The following is a 19501-nucleotide window of genomic DNA, read 5'->3' as shown; positions in this document are numbered from 1 at the left end:
CCCCTCTCAACTCATTCCATGGATCTTCAGCCCCATCCGTGGCTCTTTGAAGTACCTGTGATTTAAGGTTATGAGAGGAGGACTCTGGCAAGGCCTCATTGATCTCGGAGCGTATCGGCGGCTGTGACTCTGCCACGCTTTTGTTGTGAGGAGATTGACCCTATTTTCATCTCTCCGTCAATGTCTGATGACCGGACGGTGGATCCAACCTCCGGCATCTGGCTTCTCTGAAGTGATGCTGTAGAGTGAAATACTGAGTGAGCGGGATAAACATTTGCTTTTATGCTGAAGGTGCCGGAATTCGGCGAGCAGATCTCGGACTTTGAGAAAGGCACATGTGGGCTCTAATGGATGGTTGGCTTGAAGATGATTGCGTCCTTTTATGTGATGAATAGGATTCTAAAACGGCATGAGATTCCACAAATCCTAATCAGAAACTATTGAGCAAGAATATCGCTTGCCAAATTGAAGCAGATCTAGTTACTCCAATCAGATTATTACGGTGTCAAGCACTTGTTGTACTGGCACACGTCAACACTACTGGCTCGCTTGTTGTTCCAGCATCGTTCACGATCCTAAGCGTGTGAGGATGCATGCAATGGAAAGAAAAATGGCTGCGGTAGTTGTTCTTGTCTAATCCATACAGCTGAGCTGCTTTGAAATTTAACAAGCAAAAGAATTACAGCTTCCGAATGTCAAGCAGTTTATTTTGTTTTAATGCTACAGGAAGCAGCTGCCATCTACTGTATGTATACAGCTGAGCCTCTATCATCCATACAGGAGAAACCCCAGTGCAGTCTGCATTGCATTAGATTTCTGCTACAGTATAGTAAGCTGTGTTACATGATGCTCATTCTCTCCTTTTTTTCAGATAGTGAACCTTATTTAGCGCAACTAGAACGCATTCTGTGCAATATATAGTCAAATCCAAAATTATTCAGACACTTTTAACATTTCTCACATTATCAGTTTATTTGCTATAGTTTAGAAAATGGTAATAAAATAAGACAGGAACTCAGAGGTAAACTGTGTCTGAACAAATACATCTTTAAAATGTCAGATAACTTTAATAGAAAGGTATGTAATGGAATACAATCAACTAAAATTTCAGAAAACTGTTAGTATGACAATATTTACACAACTGTAAATGCTTTGTTGACCAATTACCAAGCAATGCTTAATTTAGTTTATTCTGTGGTGTAAAAACGTCACATTAGCCATTAAAGAACAAACACTTAAGCAAAACATGGTCAGGTCAAAGTGTCTGAATTATTTTTGGTCCCAATTTTTTATAAATTGTACTGGTAGTCCACTGAATGAAGAAGTTTTGGGTATAATATGTGACAGTTTACTTTATTTTGCTGTCCTTAGATAGATAGATAGATAGATAGATAGATAGATAGATAGATAGATAGATAGATAGATAGATAGATAGATAGATAGATAGATAGATAGATAGATAGATAGATAGATAGATAGATAGATAGATAGATAGATAGATAGATAGATAGATAGATAGATAGATAGATAGAAGTTTCAACTTAAACTTAAGCATAGCAGCTGGCAAACTTAACTTAAGTCATTTAAACTCACAAGTTATATCAACTCATTTTTATTGTAATAAGTTAAACTGACATGTAGTTTTAAGCTGATTTAACTTAAAAACTTAAGGCAGCTGCTGAACTTAGGTTTTTAAGTTGAATCTGGTGAAAACTTTTTACAGTGCATACGCAAATGTAATATATGTACATATATATAAAAAATTCATATATAAAATGTCATAAAAATAAAGAACATATACAGTAAAAACTGGAACAATTTCATATATTAATCTAAATATCTAGCCCATACATGGATGTTTATATATGTTTAATACATTTTCGGACATACTGTATATGTCATGTTCATGTATATCCATCCTAAAACCTGTCAATACATGTTGATATTATATAAGTAAATATAAAATATAGACATGAATTTTACAAATTTGTGTTTATCATTTTCACAGATTTGTATGTTATTTAAATAACGTTACATTTGTTGACATATATGATTGCGGTATATAATACCATATTAAAAAATTATGTTTTTAACATATGTATATACAAATATGTTATAAACCTAAATCTTCAAAAACAACAAGAAAAAAAGGAAAATCTTTTAAACACCTGTGCAAAGTTCTTAGAGATGTAATCTTTGGTTTAATATTGCTTAAAAAAACTTTATTAAATGTACAATAAAATTTTGAATTCAGGTAATAACTAAATAAATAACTAAATAAATTTGAGCAATAACTAAAAAAAATGTCATGTGGTATAACCATCAAATAAAAAAAAGATTACATATTTTCTCTATACTTAGTATATATATATATATAGATGTGTGAATGCACATGCTAGGTTTTTTTTTTTTTTTTTTTAGCAATTATTAAATATAAATTATTACAAATTATTTCTTTATAAATGTCATGATGTCATAACCATAATGTCAAAATAATGAATATTGTAAAAAAAAAAAAAAAAAGTTATAATTCTGACATACAGTCATGAGGTTTTGCAGATGTCCTCTCTGCTCTATGTTGGTTGCACTACACAAATTCGATTTGACAGACAAAAGTTTTATTAATAAGCAGTAAAGATGTTTTGGTAAAATATTGACAAAAGAAGTTAGTAGTAGTATTAGTGAAAGTAAAAGAATATGCGAAACTAATTAAGGTTTCTTTTCGGAAATGTGACCCTGGACCACAAAACCCACAAAACCAATCTTAAGTGGCAATAGCCAACAAAACATTTTATGGGTCAAAATTATCCATTTTTCTTTTATGGCAAAAATCATTAGGATATAAAATAAAGATCATGTTCCATGAAGATATTTAGTAAATTCCCTACAGTAGATATATCAAAACTTCATTTTTGATTAGTAATATGCATTGCTGAGAACTTCATTTGGACAACTTTAAAGGCGATTTTCTCAATTTTTTTGCACCCACAAAATTCAGATTTTCAAATAGTCGTATCTTGGCCAAATATCGTCCATACATCAATGGAAAGGGTCACAAATGCCATTTTTTAATTAGATTTTTTCATTGTGATATAAAGACAATGACCTTATGCATACAAAAATGAAAAACATGGGTCTTTTTAGCATATTAAAAGGGGTTGTTAGTACTACAAAAGAGGAAATGTGTTGCAACCACTTGAGCTTTAGGCATTCAGCTAACAGCTCTGTGTTCGCTTATCCAGGAAGCAATCTTTAGTTATTGTTGTGACTGGATGTATTAGGCTATCAGGCTTCACAACAGTTCTCTCAGGTAATTGCTTGTTCATAAAATAATTGAATTGTGAAGTCACTTACCACACAAAGCTCTGCTAATTCCCCTTGAACTCGGAAATAGTTTAGCTTGTAGCAGCACAGCAGTCTGTCATGACCGTTGAGAAGTCGCTATTAAAAAAATTAGTTATAATTGTGGGAAAACATAAACTCCTCATGACCAGATGATCACAGGTCTCCATGGCAATATTTCCAAGGAGATGGAGGTTGATGCAGAAACAAGAGTCATTGTGTTTACTTTTCTGAAACGGATTTTCACATCGGTGTCCTTGGTGTCACTTGGATGTTGAGGTTCCACGCCTAGATTGTGAAAAGCTGCCCTAAAATGATGAACATAATAAACCGCATATAACAATATGACTTTCCAGAACAAATATTTTAAAGTCCACTATTTTCTCAAGGCCTCAGAGCTTAGAAACCACTCCACATTAACATGATCTGTCACCTTTCAGCAGATCTCTAACCACTGCAAAGCTTTATTTAACTGTCAGTAGCACTTTGCAGATTTCCAGTTTCACTGGATCTGTTTTCAAATGTTCTGTTCAGTAACATCACTTCTTAAATCACAGCTGTTCGGTAGACAGAGGGAAAAAAGGTGAATAGACGGATCGCACACCAACCCCTTGTGTAGTTTCAGTCTGAGATCAAGGTCTGTGATGTTGTTTGAGCTTCTCAAAATTGAGTGTGATTTATATGTCATGGGGAAAAACTGTCGGTTTTTGCAATTTTGACAATGATGACCTTATGAGTGGGGAATGGTGGACTCCAAAGGGCCTTTTGGGAGACAAGCTGCTGCTTCATCCCAGACAATGGAGCACTGTACTGCATTTCCTATTATTGCCTTGGATCGTTTTTAAACGTATTAGGTCACTGTGATGTGGTCGTTACATATCGCTGCTCTAAAGCTGACCCTCTGATCGGATTCAAATGAATGATCGTTCTGAGATCAAAAGATCATCTGTTTTGCAGAGATGGACACTCATATGAACAATTACATGGACTGTGTGGAATAAAAAAAACATGAATGAATGATTAAAGATCAGCGCCAGGTTGTCCACTTATGAGCTCTGACCACATTCCCACAAAATTTCCTTTTGGCCCACAGCTTTCTAGGATTGGCATTCACATGGTTTTTCTTCTGTTTGTCCATGTCTAATAGTTGAAACGCATCTCTCTCGAGTAGTTCTTCTTGGCGGTCGCCACTTACTGGTCTGCAATGGGATGAATTTGGAACAGATTGCAGATTAAACGTGAGGAGGTAATTAGGCCTAAAGAGGAGATAATTTTGCTCCAGCCAGGCTCCTGTTGTTTTAAGTCCTTCTGGAAAATGTGGATTTTCCAATGATGGCCATTTAAAGGTGTCACTGTGGAGCCACGGTGAATTAAAGGGAGTCACTACATAGTCTAAACAAGCAATCTTCTCCATTATCAACAGCCTGACAGGATAATAGAGTACAACTGGTCATGTGACAAAGGCTATGGTGACAAAAGACCGGCATCTATCATTTAGCCGTCTGCGCTGGTGCCCGCTGTTTATCAGCACAGTTTGATTTAAATGAAACAACAGGAAAGCTAACGAAAGGAGAGTGATAAGAAAGGCTTGAAGTTGAAGTACACTACCAGTCAAAAGTTTTTGAACAGTACGATTTTTTATGTTTTTTAAAGAAGTATTCAAAATACAGCAAAAATTTTGAAATATTTTTACTGTTTAAAAACAATTGTTTTCTATTTGAATATGTTATAAAATTTCATTTATTCCTGTGATTTCAAAGCTGAATTTTTAGCATCATTACTCCAGTCACATGATCCTTTAGAAATCATTGTAATATTCTCATTTGCTGCTTAAAAAACATGTATTATTATGATGCTGTTGAAAACATAAGAGATTTTTTTTCAGTTTATTAAAATTTTTCAAATTAAAAAATTAAAAATGATGCTGACTCCAAGCTTTTGAATGGTATAATGTTACAAAAGCTTTTTATTTCAGATAAATGCTGATATTTGGAACTTTCTATTCATCAAAGAATCCTGAAAAAATTTAGTTTGTTTTAAAAATTGATAATAATAATAATTAAAAAAAAATCAGCATATTAGAATTAATTCTGAAGGATCATGTGACACTGAAGACTGGAGTAATGATGTTGAAAATTTAGCTTTGATCACAGGAATTAATTACATTTTAAAATGTATTCAAATAGAAAACTGTTATTTTAAATATTAAAAATATTTTTAAAATGTACTGTTTTTGCTGGTCTTTTCAAATAAATGCAGGCTTGTTGAGAAGAAGAGACCTTTTTAAAAAAGCATTAAAAATCTTACTGTTCAAAAACTTTTGACTCGTAGTGCATGCTAATATCAAAAACATTTCATGAAATATAAAAAAAAAAAAAAAAAAATGTAATATTTATTTGTACCCGTACTTTTTGTACAGGTTTTGCTCATATTTTACATGAAGTTGTTCTTGTTCTTGTCATAGATTTAGCCCACGTCAATACAGCATCGTTACCTTGGCGAACAAAGCGAGAACGAACACGAAAGTTCAAGAGGTTATAAAGGTAAATGATTTCATCTGCCTGGCCCAAACTACGGCAACGAGCGCGGGCCAATAGCAGCACAACGAGCCGGTCCATTCCTCTCCGAGGTGGAAACGGCTAGTTAGAGTCCGTAATCTCCAGAGACGCCTCCAGCTCGCCCCATTCCCGAACCCCCCCGCCAAGGGCTTTTAAGTGGAACCTTCTGAACACCGAGCCAGCGTTTGCTGGATAGCAGGCAGCTGGACTTTGTCATGCATGACCAGGGACATTCTTGTTAGTGTAGTGTAACCTTTTCTGCACTAACACAGATAACACTGGCACCTAGCTGGGTCCTAATCTGCGTGCAGTGCCCAAGCAAGGGGAGGGAGACCAGGGGGGGGGGGGGGCAGCTAAGAGGTTGTGGTGGGGGGGGGGAGTGCTTAAATTATTCCAAACAGCAGGCCAGCAGCGTTGGCTAGGGACCCTGGCACCCCCAACACCGGCGGTGACCTCACCGCGCTGAGAAAACAGAATCCCATTCAGGGACATTTATTACATATCTTTTTGAGATCCCAAAGCCAAACTCCTACTGTAGAACAACACTGGTGCCGTTCCTCAGCCAAGTGCTTGACATTCGCTTCCCTTGTTTTCCTATCAGAATGCGTAGTTTGTCAGTTCGCATCTGCTTTGTGCTGTCTCCGAAACCTCGAAAATGCAAACTGTGGTTGTTTTTCAAAAGCTTCCTCGACAGCACGCAATATAAATGAGTTGTAGACGTGCTGCCGTAGTCTGTGTTTAACTCGTCGCCGCTCGCGCAGATGATCCGGCGGAGGATCAAAGCATGGAGAGGTTTTCTATCACATCGCTAAAATGTTCATCTAATCTCGATAGTGCTGCGAGGGATTCGCTGTTGGTGTGGAGAGCTTAGCTGCTTCAGGGAGAGGGGCCTTCAGACAGAGAGAGCCAACATGTGTACTCCAGATGCCCAAAAGCGGAGGTGGGTGTGAGCCACGCTAGTGCTGACAATAATTCGGGGACAGCGGGTGTCAGGCTGAGAGAGGCCTACACCTCATCACCCCGCCGGCTAATTGATTTCCAAATGAGCCGCGGTATTTCTGCACAGTAATCTTGAAAGGGGGTCATAAAAATGTCCGGGGATACAGGGTGTGCCGCGCTTTTATCTGAAAACCTAAATGACTCTCGCTTTCCTCTCCTCTCTTATTTCTACAACCGCTAACCTTTCTCTCTTCCTCTTTTCTTCCACTCAAGCTGTACCTCCATTTACTATTTCTCTTTACAAGCTGGCACACCTGAATTATTTTCTCCAATTCAGCCCGCCTCTTTAAGAGGAAATGTCTGAGAGGGCAAGAACATCCAAATCAGAACCATATTGGTGCTCTCACCACACAGAAATATGTGTGTATAAGAACAAAGTGAGTACGCCTGAAGAATTCCAAATCCTAATAGTGTTCCCAAAACAATGATACATTGTTTTTTTCCCATTTAGCTGCTGATTAGGTGATAAATCAGTATGGGGTTTGGTGTTGTGACATTGGCCGTCAGTCTCCAGCGTATTGTGGTAAATGAAAACCAGGAACCATGAAAAACATGCCTCTGACATCTTTATCTTTTCTTCATGGCATCTTTACTCTGAAAATGTAGTTTCATTTTATGAAGATACTTTTTAAGTTTTAAGGGAAAATGCGGGAAAAGTTAGGCAACGTGAGCAGATACCATCTGTAGCGTCAAAAGAAAAATGTCTCTTTTAATTAATTTGTCAATTTTTCAGTGTTTTTTCAGTGTTTGAAAAGGGTAATTTAACATTGTTTGCAAAACTCTTTCTCTCAGTGAATTAGAGTGCAATAAAATGCAGGTCCTCATAATAATCAAGGCTTTTGTATTTGGTGGATAGGTTCAGTGCTTAACTTTTGGGGACAATTTTGGTGATAAAATTTAGTTTAGTGACATAACATTTCATTGGGAACTTCTACTTAAAAAAATGCATTTGGTTGCACTTTATTTTCGGTGTACTTTTTACAGTGTAATTATACAATTAAGTACTGTATAATATTAATTAACTACTTGTACTTACAGTACTATATGGTTAGGGTTAGGATTAAGGTGTGGCTTATGGTTACTTGCATGTAATTATGCATAATTTATTGTTATTATAATAGTAATGTCTAACAAGGGCACCTTAAAATAAAGTGTTAGTGTTCATTTTTAAATATTTACTGTATATTGATATTATACATTTAATGTTCTCAGAGTAAGAACAATTATATTTCCAACAACTGTGTTGCAAAATACTGTTCTCAGAGTAAGAACAATTATATTTCCAACAACTGTGTTGCAAAATACTGTAAAAATGTTGTCCAATTGCATTATTTCGTAGATCGTAAATGTATATTACATTCCATGCCCATAGAATGCACAAAACAGTCATATACTTGTGACCCCGAACCACAAAACCAGTTTTAGCAAAAGCCAACAATACATTGTGTGGGTCAAAATTATTGATTTTTCTTTTAGACAAAAATCATTAGGATATTTAATAAAGGTCATGCTCCATGAAGATATTTTGTGTTTAAAAAAAAAAAAACGTAGTTTTTGATAGGTAATATGCATTGCTAAGAACTTCATTTGGACAACTTAATTTAAAAAAAAAAAAAAAAAGATTTTTTCCAGATTTCCAGATTTTCAAATAGTTGTATCTCAGCCAAATATTCCTGTCCTAGCAAACCATACATCAATGGAAAGCTTATTTCAGATTTTGTCGTCCACAATTAAACACCCCTAGAATGTAACATTTAATATATAATTGTATAAAATAAATAAATAAATTGTATACCTTATCATTTTCAACAGGATAGTTGCAAGATGTTTCTTTGATTCCCTGACATACAGAAATTTAAGTGATGGGGGAAAAAATATTCATAACACTTATTGCCTTAACTAAAGTTAAACATAATTTGTAATGAGCACTGATGATCGGTCATGGTGAAGAATATCTCGAAGCAAATGTTTCCACAGATTACTCAGATCTGCTGTCCTCACCACTTGGAAAATTTCAACTCTGCTGTATCTTTGGCTAATGCTGAGGTTGGGTAAAGCCATTATACCTAGCAGAGCTGACAACTGACTGACCACTTGCGGCTCTGCTGGCATTTTGCCTCTCTCCCTATTAGAGCCATCCAAATGTAAATATTTCCTTAGTTACCTTGCTTGTTGATCTACGCACTATTTCCATATTTATATTGCACTCAAAACATTTATTGGAGACAATGTGAATGGACTAAGGTGTTGTTCCATTAACAGTAACAAAACAGTTTGCACACAACTCTTTTTCCTCCTCCTTTTTTTTCTCAACAGGGAGCTACTGTTCCCTCAAATAAGGTAGACAAGCTGCAATAAAAGTGCAATAGTACGAGAAAATAGTAGCGTGTTGATGCAATGTATTATTTATACAGCGTCAGCATACCACAAGCGGCACCTGTGTGTGCATTTCTATATTTTTATATATAGAAATATCACCACTTCTTCATAGATAAATTTGTTTGTCCTGTAATTTACAGATATTTATATACTCTTTTTTTATTATTATTATTCATTATTATTTACATAGATATAACAAAAAACAGTCAAGCCCTATAGCATTTTTTCCTCGACAGCTAAATCCCACAAAAATAATAAAATCAGAGCTCTTTGCAGAGTCTGCATTCTGTGAACCTTGTTTCCTGTTTGTCTTCATGACACTTAATACACAATCCAGACCAAACTCGTAGTTTAATCAGCAGCTTTCTGGAAACAAAAACAGTTCATCTGACTGATCTTACATGAGGAAAAAAAACTGACTGTACAAAATCATAATAACATTGATAATATAAGATCAATAAACTGTTGATTTGTCATTAAACATACATTAGTCTTTTAGTACTTGTGTTTATTTGTATGTTGATATAAAATAAATAGAAATGACAATTAAAATAATCAAAAATCTATCAAATACGGTATGTTTACTTTTTCATTTTTTAAGATTATGATCATAAGCAGAGTCTGAAATTAACAAGCACTTTAAAAAGTTTTCACCAGTTTTAACTTAAAAACTTAAGTTTAGCAGCTGCCTTAAAATTTTAAGTTAAATCAACTTAAGTTATTTAAACTCACACGTTAAATCAACTAATTTTTATTGTGATAAGTTCAAATGACTTGTAGTTTTAAGCTGATTTTACTTTAAAAAAAATTGAAGCAGCTGCTGAACTTAAGTTTTTAAGTTAAAACTGGTAAAAACTTTTTACGGTGAGGGCTTGTGGCAAAAATGCCACCAAAATGAACTAAAATGCCCCATATATTCAAGACCAAGGGGTATAAAATGCCCCTGCACAACTGAACAATATATGAAGGCTGTCACAATTAAAGTGAAATGGTAAAATGAATGAAAAGTGTCAATTCGCAAATGCTTTTACACACTGTTTAGTGCAGCGTTGAGCCTTATAACCAATCAAACGCATTTCTGTTGAACTTAAGAATGCACTGGCCAATCAGAGACGCTTAGATTAGTCAGCACTGAAAACACCAGAGCTGTGAAGATACGATGTAAATAAAAAATGATTTTCATAGCTTCAGTGATTATAATAGAAGTTTATGCATAACTTGCACTAGACTAGACTACCGTCATGGACCCACAACACAGACATAAAACAAAAACAATTTATATAGTTTTCGATATCAATATGAATAATCATTATTACAATATAAAGAGCAATAATCTACAATAATGATTTTGTCATAATATTGCAGCCCTGTGAGCTCCTGTTTTTAAAATATAGCTATAATGTAATTATAAAATTGCCTTCACAAATGTAAAAAATGCCCCTGGAAATAAATTCCAGGGAGCAAATGAAGAGTAAATTTGCAAAACCAGATTGTTTTGTTATAACACAGTTGTTAAAACAGTTATTTTGATATAAAGTAAAATAACTAAAAAATAGAGCTAACAACTAACCCAATAAAACACAATAAAAACATGCTAACATAATAAAAAACATGATTTTTGAAAATGTAAAAAAAAAATCTGTTTTTGCAAATAAATTCTTCAATTATGGCCCCTTAATAGAAAGAAAAGGATTTCTGACCCTGATATTAAGACATTTTAAATATAGTGCAAGCTAACGAATAATTGAGATTAATCGTATCCAAAATAAATGTTTTTGTGTACATTATATATATGTGTGTACTGTGTATATTTATTGTGTATATATAAAAACACACACATACAGTATATATTTTGAAAATATTTACATGTATTTATATAACTTATATTATATATAAATACATTTAATATATCAACATAACATTTTTCTTAAATAGATACATGCATGTTTGTGTATTCATATATTCATAATAAATATACACAGTACAATCATATATTATGTACACAAAAACGTTTATGTTGGATGCAATTAATCACGATTAATCGTTGCCCAGCACCATTTTTACATCTCAATCAAAGCATAAAATTTTTTTTTCAGAGTGTACATTTCCTTTATCTCTGGACTGATGGTTCCAGAATACGCAGAGCTTGGTGGCTCCTTCTTATCAGAGCCTTCCTGAGCCTATCATCACTTTTAGGAACTACAAGGTGAACTTTGACCTCTGATCCCTCTCTTCGCTAAGATATGGATAAGAAACCTAGTTCTCCCCAAACTACTGATAAATGCAAACTTTTAAAAGCACATATTCACAAAAGGAGTCTGGAAATGTGGAACTTTCGTCTCCTCTTAAAAGTCAACAGAGGCATGAAACAAGATTTTTAAGTACGGAGACATGGATGGCTATCGCATTAGCCAAATGAAGGTCCTGAAGGGTCAAAAAAAACATTATGAGATTGGTAAAAGCAACATTATGCCATTGATTCAATAAATCACAGGCAGACCACATCACACGATGCGGAATGGACAAATAACAAAGTCAGCCATGACACTGTGTCTGTTTCACATTACGATTAATCGTTGCGTATACAATATAACCACGTTATCAACTCTCCCTCTCCTGTTCCAAGAACAACCATATATGCTGGCATCAATTACCCATCCCAAAATTCGGTTAGCTCTTCTTTTCACAAAGCCGAAACAAAAGCCGATGGCTACACAGAACCACAGTGGGGCTGAGGCTAAACGGATTAGCACCGGGGCTGCTGGGTATCTGGTGAGTGTCAGCGGTTGCCTGGCCAGGGTTTGAGTTCGCGAGCTTTGCGGGCTTTGGACATCCTCTCTCAGTCCCGAGGCTTCATTCGCTGATCCGTCGTTTCGCGGAGCCCGTTTTGAAATCGGGTTAGGGCGACAGGGAGAGAATTCAAGCATTTGCTCGCTGATTTGATTTAGCGGGGGCAATCAGTCGGGCAGTTTCTCTGATTTATAGCTTCCTGCTTCCCTTTTGCTCCTCACGTTGCCCTCTCACATACTGTATCATGCTGCTAGTGGAAGAGGGCACTCGTACCGACCAAAACATACACGCTTGCACACGCAGGCTACTTATCAGTGGTCGCTAAACACTGGGTCAGTGCTAAATGTATTTATTTAAAGATGAAGAAATGCTTCCCACACAGCAGTTAGGGAAATCCTCAATGGCTTTCTGGCAGTCGGCATGCAAGACTTTTCGACTCAACAATATCATTTATTTCTGGCCAGGCAGTTGCGGGGCCGGATAATGGCGGTCTTTGACGATGCCACCCGCAGACTGAGAGCGACAGTGGAGATGAAAGCTGGCATGCTGCTAACCTTTGTGTTTCAGAGAGATGATTCTCCTAATTGCTTGTGACTGCACGAATAGCCATGAAGACGACTGCAGTCCCGGACAGTGTTATTAGGGTGTGCCCGATGCTTGTGTGCCCACACACACAGTCCCATACAAAAGGCCTTCAGAGATGGAGAAAGCAGAGTAGCCATTGTGTAGAACTGCTACGATTTACACATGGAAACATGGAGCCTAGAAACAGTTTCCAAGTTGTTCAGTGATTGCATATCTTTCCCACAGATACCACAGCATTGCAGATAAATGCCAGTGTTCTCAGTTGTTTTATTTTAAATCATAGAAATTGCTGATGTTGTGTCATTTAATATGATAATGTTTTATGCTATTTATACTGTGCACTGCTAAAAATGAATCACTGAGACTGTAGGTATAACAATAATACATCTTTGTTTGTTACTTCGAGTTGCTAATTCGAGTAGTCCTTTTTTATGGTTATATGTTGCTATTGATAATATATAACTTATTATCTTGAGTAATCTAGACACCCTTTAAGCATTTGATGTAATAATAATATTATTTAATATTAACACAGTAAATTATTGATTAATATCTGTTATTGATTAATAGTTCATTAATATAAGCAGTGTTTGAGAACTGTCCTTTAATAGTTTTAGAACAGCAATGAATTAAATAGAGATATAATGTATGTAATGCATTTGTTTAATGCAAAGTACAGCAAAAAAAGAAAAAAAAGAAATATTTTTACTATTTAAAATAACTGATTTCTATTTGATTATATTTTAAAATGCAATTTATTCCTGCGATTTCAAAGCTGAATTTTTAGCATCACATGATTCTTCATAAATCTTTTTTTTAGGTTTCTTTGATGAATAGAAAGTTCAGAAAAACAGCATCTGAAATTGAAACTTTTGTAACATTTATAAATGTCTTTATCATCACTTTTGATCAATTTAAAGCATCCTTGCTAAATAGAAGTATTAATTTCTATCATTTCTTTTCCAAAACAAACAAACAAATATTATACTGACTCCCAGTTTCTGAATGCTATAGTATATAATATTACAAAAGCTTTTTAACTAGATAAATGCTGATCTTTGGAACTTTCTATTCATCAAAGAATCCTAAAAAATGTACTGAACTTTAAATATTGATAATGATAATAATAATAAATGTTTCTTGAGCAGCAAATCACCATATTAGAATGATTTCTGAAGGATCATGTGACACTGAAGACTGGAATAATGACGCTGAAAAATTAGATTTGATCACAGGAATAAATTACATTTTAAAATATATTCAAATAGAAAACAGTTATTTTAAATTGTACAAATATTTTACAATATTAATTTGCAGCTCCTTTGCTGTATTTTGAATCGGTAAATGCAGGCTTGGTGAGCAGAAGAGAATTATATATATATATAAAAAAAAAACATTAAACTCTTACTGTTCAAAAACTTTTGACTGTTAGTGTATAGCCATTACCAAATTACACATATTAAATTACTATTAATAAATAATATCAAATTGTGGCCATAATGATAAAACAAATTTCATTTGTTCAGTACGATTTTGTAAAAAATAAAATATGATAACCTATAATTTGTTTAATTACTTTGCTGGTTATTACATGGCTTTTGGCAGAACAATGGAACATCTTAAAATGATAATTCAACCAAAAATTTTAATTCTATTATCATTTACTCGCCCTCATTTCATGTCAGTCTTGGTCACTGAAAAATGTTGAAAAACTTTCTTCAAAAAAATATTATTTTTGTGTTCCACAGAAGAAAGAAAGTCATATGTGACCCTGGACCACAAAACCAGTCTTAAGTCGCTGGGGTATATTTGTAGCAATAGCAAAAATACATTGTATGGGTCAAAATTAGTGATTTTTCTTTTATGTCAAAAATCATTAGGAAATTAAGTAAAGATCATGTTCCATGAAGATTTTTTTGTAAAATTCCTACTGTAAACCTATCAAAATGTAATTTTTGATTAGTAATATGCATTGCTAAGAACTTAATTTGGACAACTTTAAAGGTGATTTTCTCAGTATTTTGATTTTTTTGCACCCCTAGATTTCAGATTTTCAAATAGATGTATCTCGGCCAAATATTGTCCTATCCTAACAAACCATACATCAATAGAAAGCTTATTTATTGAGATTTCATATGATGTATATATCTCAGTTTTGTAAAATTTAACCTTATGACTGGTTTTGTGGTCCAGGGTCACATATGCAATGAGTAAACTATGACAGAATTTTCATTTTTGTGTGCGCTATCGCTTTAATGTGTTGATCATTTTATAACTGTATTCAATTAGCACACTTAATAATTATTTCTGCATTATTACCCGTGAGAATTCAATTTGCTGGTAACCTGTTCAGTGTTACTCATAGGCATAGGAGCAATGGGTGGTCCAGTTATGGCCCTTTAAGAGCCTCTTATTTCCATCCACAGCTGTCCTCAGCCCAGTCTGCTGTCCAGAGTCCAGCCACCTATCTACCAGCTGGCCTTCAGTGCCGCTAAAGCCTCTGGTTTTAGGGTATGTGACATCAAGGCATCGGCGCAAAGGCCTAATCACGTTAACATCCACAACCAGACGCTCCGCTCATTTGACTAATCAAAGAGAACGGCTCGTTCAGAGAGAAGAGAGGCACTGTATGAGGTACTTCCTATCTCTTTTTCTTATCTGTTCATCCCTGTACAGCACCTATGCAGCATGCACTTAATGTGGCCTGGACTTACTCATTAGCTTTCACATGTTACCTGGAATGCTCTGCAGTGGGGGGAAGGTTTGCGTCGCGTATGTTGTATGAAATTCAGAGTATATAGAATATGTTGTATTCAAAAAAAGGAAAAATTTACAATTATTTTGGCACATACAGGACCCAAAAAATAAAAAAGTCAGTCTAAGCAGAACATGAAGGTTCAAATTAAACACGGCAGCTTTTTATTGGAGAAACAATCATCCAAAAATGTAATGACAATGAAAGTGTGAAAATATATATATATAATCAATAAAAGGTATAATAAAGATAACTTATTACAATTTCTGTCATCAGTTTTGTAGTATAGACAGCATTCCAACTTCAACACTTATCAGAAGCTTTTCACCAGGAGCCTTTTCTGCGGAGAGCGAAGACTGGCCCTATCCTGGTGGTGAACGATGTCTATAATGTTAAGCACAACAAATGACAAAACCATCCAGGCGCGCACATCAGCGCAGGGGTCAGGGAAGGTAAGGAAAAAGAGGCCCTCCATGACATATCTACTGTGGGAAACGGGCCGCAGAGATAACCAAGCTTTAGTGTTTCATCTCTGCTTCATCCCATACACATTATCACTGACCTTTCACCCTGCAATAAGAAAGGCTATGTAACCCAGAGAAACACACAGCCATAAATCTCTTTATCCAGAGCTGTAAAAATGCAGGATATTCAAATCATGTGAATTGTGTCGAAACAGGAAAGTAAGTAAAAAAAAAAAAAAAAAAAAAAAACTTTACTTTTTGTGCACACTGCTTTTGGCCAAGTGTGGAAAAGTAGCTCTCTTAATTTTCTCTGTCACTCTCTGTCTCTTTCCTGCTTGCTAAAGGGAAAGAATGCTGGAGACAGAGGAACACTTGATTAACCTTAGTCAGAATGGACACAGTTAAAACTGAGAAGACAGGAAATCCCACATAACAGCTAACATACACACCACACAGCGATAACGGAAAAATGTGATAGCTAGATTGTTTTAGTCCTAATGAGACAGTTTTCTGTGAAAAACGATCCCACAGTATGACACGCATGTCTGTTGATTGGTAGGCTACATATATAATTACACCATGGATTACTTTCATAATTGACAGGCTTACAGATTTTTCACATCTACCGCACTGCATTGCATGTGTCAGTTGCTAGTAACCACAACAGATGTATTGCATACAGTATGAGTGCATGATATAGGCATATTTACTAATATTTTAGTGTATATTTGTGGGACTTTTGCTTATATTTTAGTTTAGTTTCTTTCTAAATATTCTAAATATTCTTTCTAATATAAAAACAGGGAGGGGTCATTTTAGATTTAAAAGCCTATGTTCTGAATAAACGTTCTTAAAGGGTTTTTTGCAGTGATGCCTTTGAAGAACAATTTCTGGTTTCCCAAAGAACCTTTTAATAAAACATACACACCACACAGTGATATAAAACAATTGAGGGCTAGATTGTTTTTGTCCTGCCTGATCAGATTTTATTCCTGTGTATTTCTGTTTTTATGCAGTTTTCACACTTTAGGTTTCTGATAAGTGCTGATGTTGGAATGCTCTCTGATGACTAAATGTATAGGGACTAATGTACATTTCATAAAATAACTTTAGTGTGAATAGTTCTAATAATCTAAAGATTCTGTTATGGAAAGATTCCATGAATGTTAAACTTTCTTCATGTAACAACTGGTGCCAATAAATAACCCTTATTTTTAAATATGTAAGTGTAAATACTATAACACTCAATTGTTTTTGATTTTTTTTTTTTGTATGATTTTGATTTAAAATACAGTAAAAACAGTACAAATTTGAAACATTTTTACTATTTAAAATAACTGTTTTCCATTTGAATATATTTTAAAATGTAATTTATTCCTGTGATTTCAAAGCTGAATTTTTAGCATCTTTACTCCAGTCACATGATCTATCTGAAATCATTCATATTCATATTCTGCTGCTCAAAAAACATTTATTAAATATTATTATGTTGAAAACATAGTCGATTTGTTTTTCAGGTTTCTTTCGATGAATAGAAAGTTTTCAGCATTTATCTGAAATAGAAATCTTTTCTAATATTATAAATGTCTTTATCATCACATTTGCTTAATTTAAAATATCCATGTTAAATAAATGTATTAATTTCGATAATTTCTTTCTCAAAAAAATAATAATTATGCTGACACCAAGCTTTTGAATGGTAATGTTACAAAAGCTTTTTATTTCAGATAAATGCTGATCTTTCTATTCATCAAAGAATCTATTCATCAAAGAATCTAAACATTGATGAATAATAATAATAATAATAATAATAATAATAATAAATGTTTCTTGAAGAGCAAATCAGCATATTAGAATAATTTCTGAAGGATCATGACACTGAAGACTGGAGTAATGATGCATAAGATTTTGCTTTGATCAAATGAATAAATTACATTTTAATATATATTCAAATAGAAAACAGTTAATTTTAATAAAAAATATTTAAGTTTTGCTGTACTTTGGATCAAATCAATTCACGCTTGGTGAGCAGAAAAGACTTCTTTGAAAACATTACCAGTCAGAAGTTTTTGAACAGTAAAATTTTTAGTGTAACTCGCCAAAATAAAAAGAAAATGGGGTCATCATTTACCCACCCTAATGCCATTAAACCTCTAGCATTTATTTCTTTGCTAGAACACCAAAGATATTTAAAAGAATGTTAGTAACCAAACATTTTTTGGAACAATTGTATGGGCAAAAAAGAAAACGTGTGAATAAATGATAATAAAATTTTCATGTTGGGGTGAACTCTCCCTTTAAATGCAAACATTCATTAGGTTTAAGCTTTAAAAAGTCAAAGCTGGTGCATAAACTTGTACTACAGGAAACATACTTGCTTTATTATTGCAAAGGCAGGTAAAAATGTCCTGGCCTCACTTGTTCAAATGCTTGGATGGGTTTTATTTCAGCTAATGAGGTGTGAAGCCTTACCCTGAGTGTGTGTGTGTGGTGCTGCCCATAAACCAAAAGTGAGAAACAGCTTGTTTGGTAGGAATTAGGGGTTTACGTTTTCCCTTTTCCACTCACTGAATTGTTATCCGTGCTTACATTTCATATAGAATCAAGAACGAATTTGATGTACTAATGGTTTTTCAAATAAACCAACCATGTATATAGATTATATTAAGAATATCAAAACAAAATTAATTTTGTGAGTCAAGTAGAAAAAAAGCTTCTTTTTAACATCGTCTATTTTAAGAAGGTATCGCTCTCAGTGGTTGATTAGTTGGCTGGGCCTCTCTTATTGTCATCTCATGCCTGTCTGTGTCTCGCAGACATGGGGCCCCTTAGCAATGCAGCCATTAAGTAAGGTCATTACAGAGAGAGGCTTTGTCATTAAGACCACATGGGTTCTCCGTGAGTCATGCTAATGACTTTTTGCATTTTTTGTTTTATTTAGTATGTTCTCCTTCACTATAGGTTTGAAGTGAACATAGTATCACCTTTAAGTGTCTAGAGAGGTGTCTGGGTCAATGTCATCCCCTCAGACAAACATCCTTTTAGCGGCTCTTTGAATAAAGCATGGCTATTGTTCTGCATTGACAGCACATACTTGGACCTGTCAGTCAAAGTGTCACAAAGGGCATATTGACGAACACAGAGGTTGCGCTATCGCTGAGAGTAATAAATCTGATGCCGTTTAATGCAGTGCATTTCAAGTATTTTTACAGCTATGTAATCGGTGTGACAGAAACTGCCAGAGCTGTTATGACATGGGAAAGTTGCCTTACCACCCAGGTGCTAACACCCTTTTGAGCAGCTCTGCTTAGCATTGGCGTCTCCTCCAAAGCTTTCAACAGCACCGTTACTCAGTGGTGCTTTACAGGCTCGCAAAGACCTCTGGGAGATGTAGTCTTTCCGAAACCTGACGGATGCAACTTTGCATCATTCATGTGAACCGAAGAAACCTGCTTGTACAACATTTCGCTGTTGTGTTCAGAGGTTAGCCTTGAGCACAATCACAGGCTGGAAAACACAACAGATTCCTCGCGTTCACTGTAGCCGAGCTGGTAAATGCAAGCCGCCATCTGTTTTTTTTCAGCGAATGCCAAAAGTAACCCAAGGGGATAGGCGAAGCCTGTGATTGG

Source organism: Garra rufa, chromosome 6 (genome assembly GCF_049309525.1).
Source record: "Garra rufa chromosome 6, GarRuf1.0, whole genome shotgun sequence".
NCBI classification, from domain to species: domain Eukaryota; kingdom Metazoa; phylum Chordata; class Actinopteri; order Cypriniformes; family Cyprinidae; genus Garra; species Garra rufa.
Note: the sequence above shows the minus strand (reverse complement) of the source record.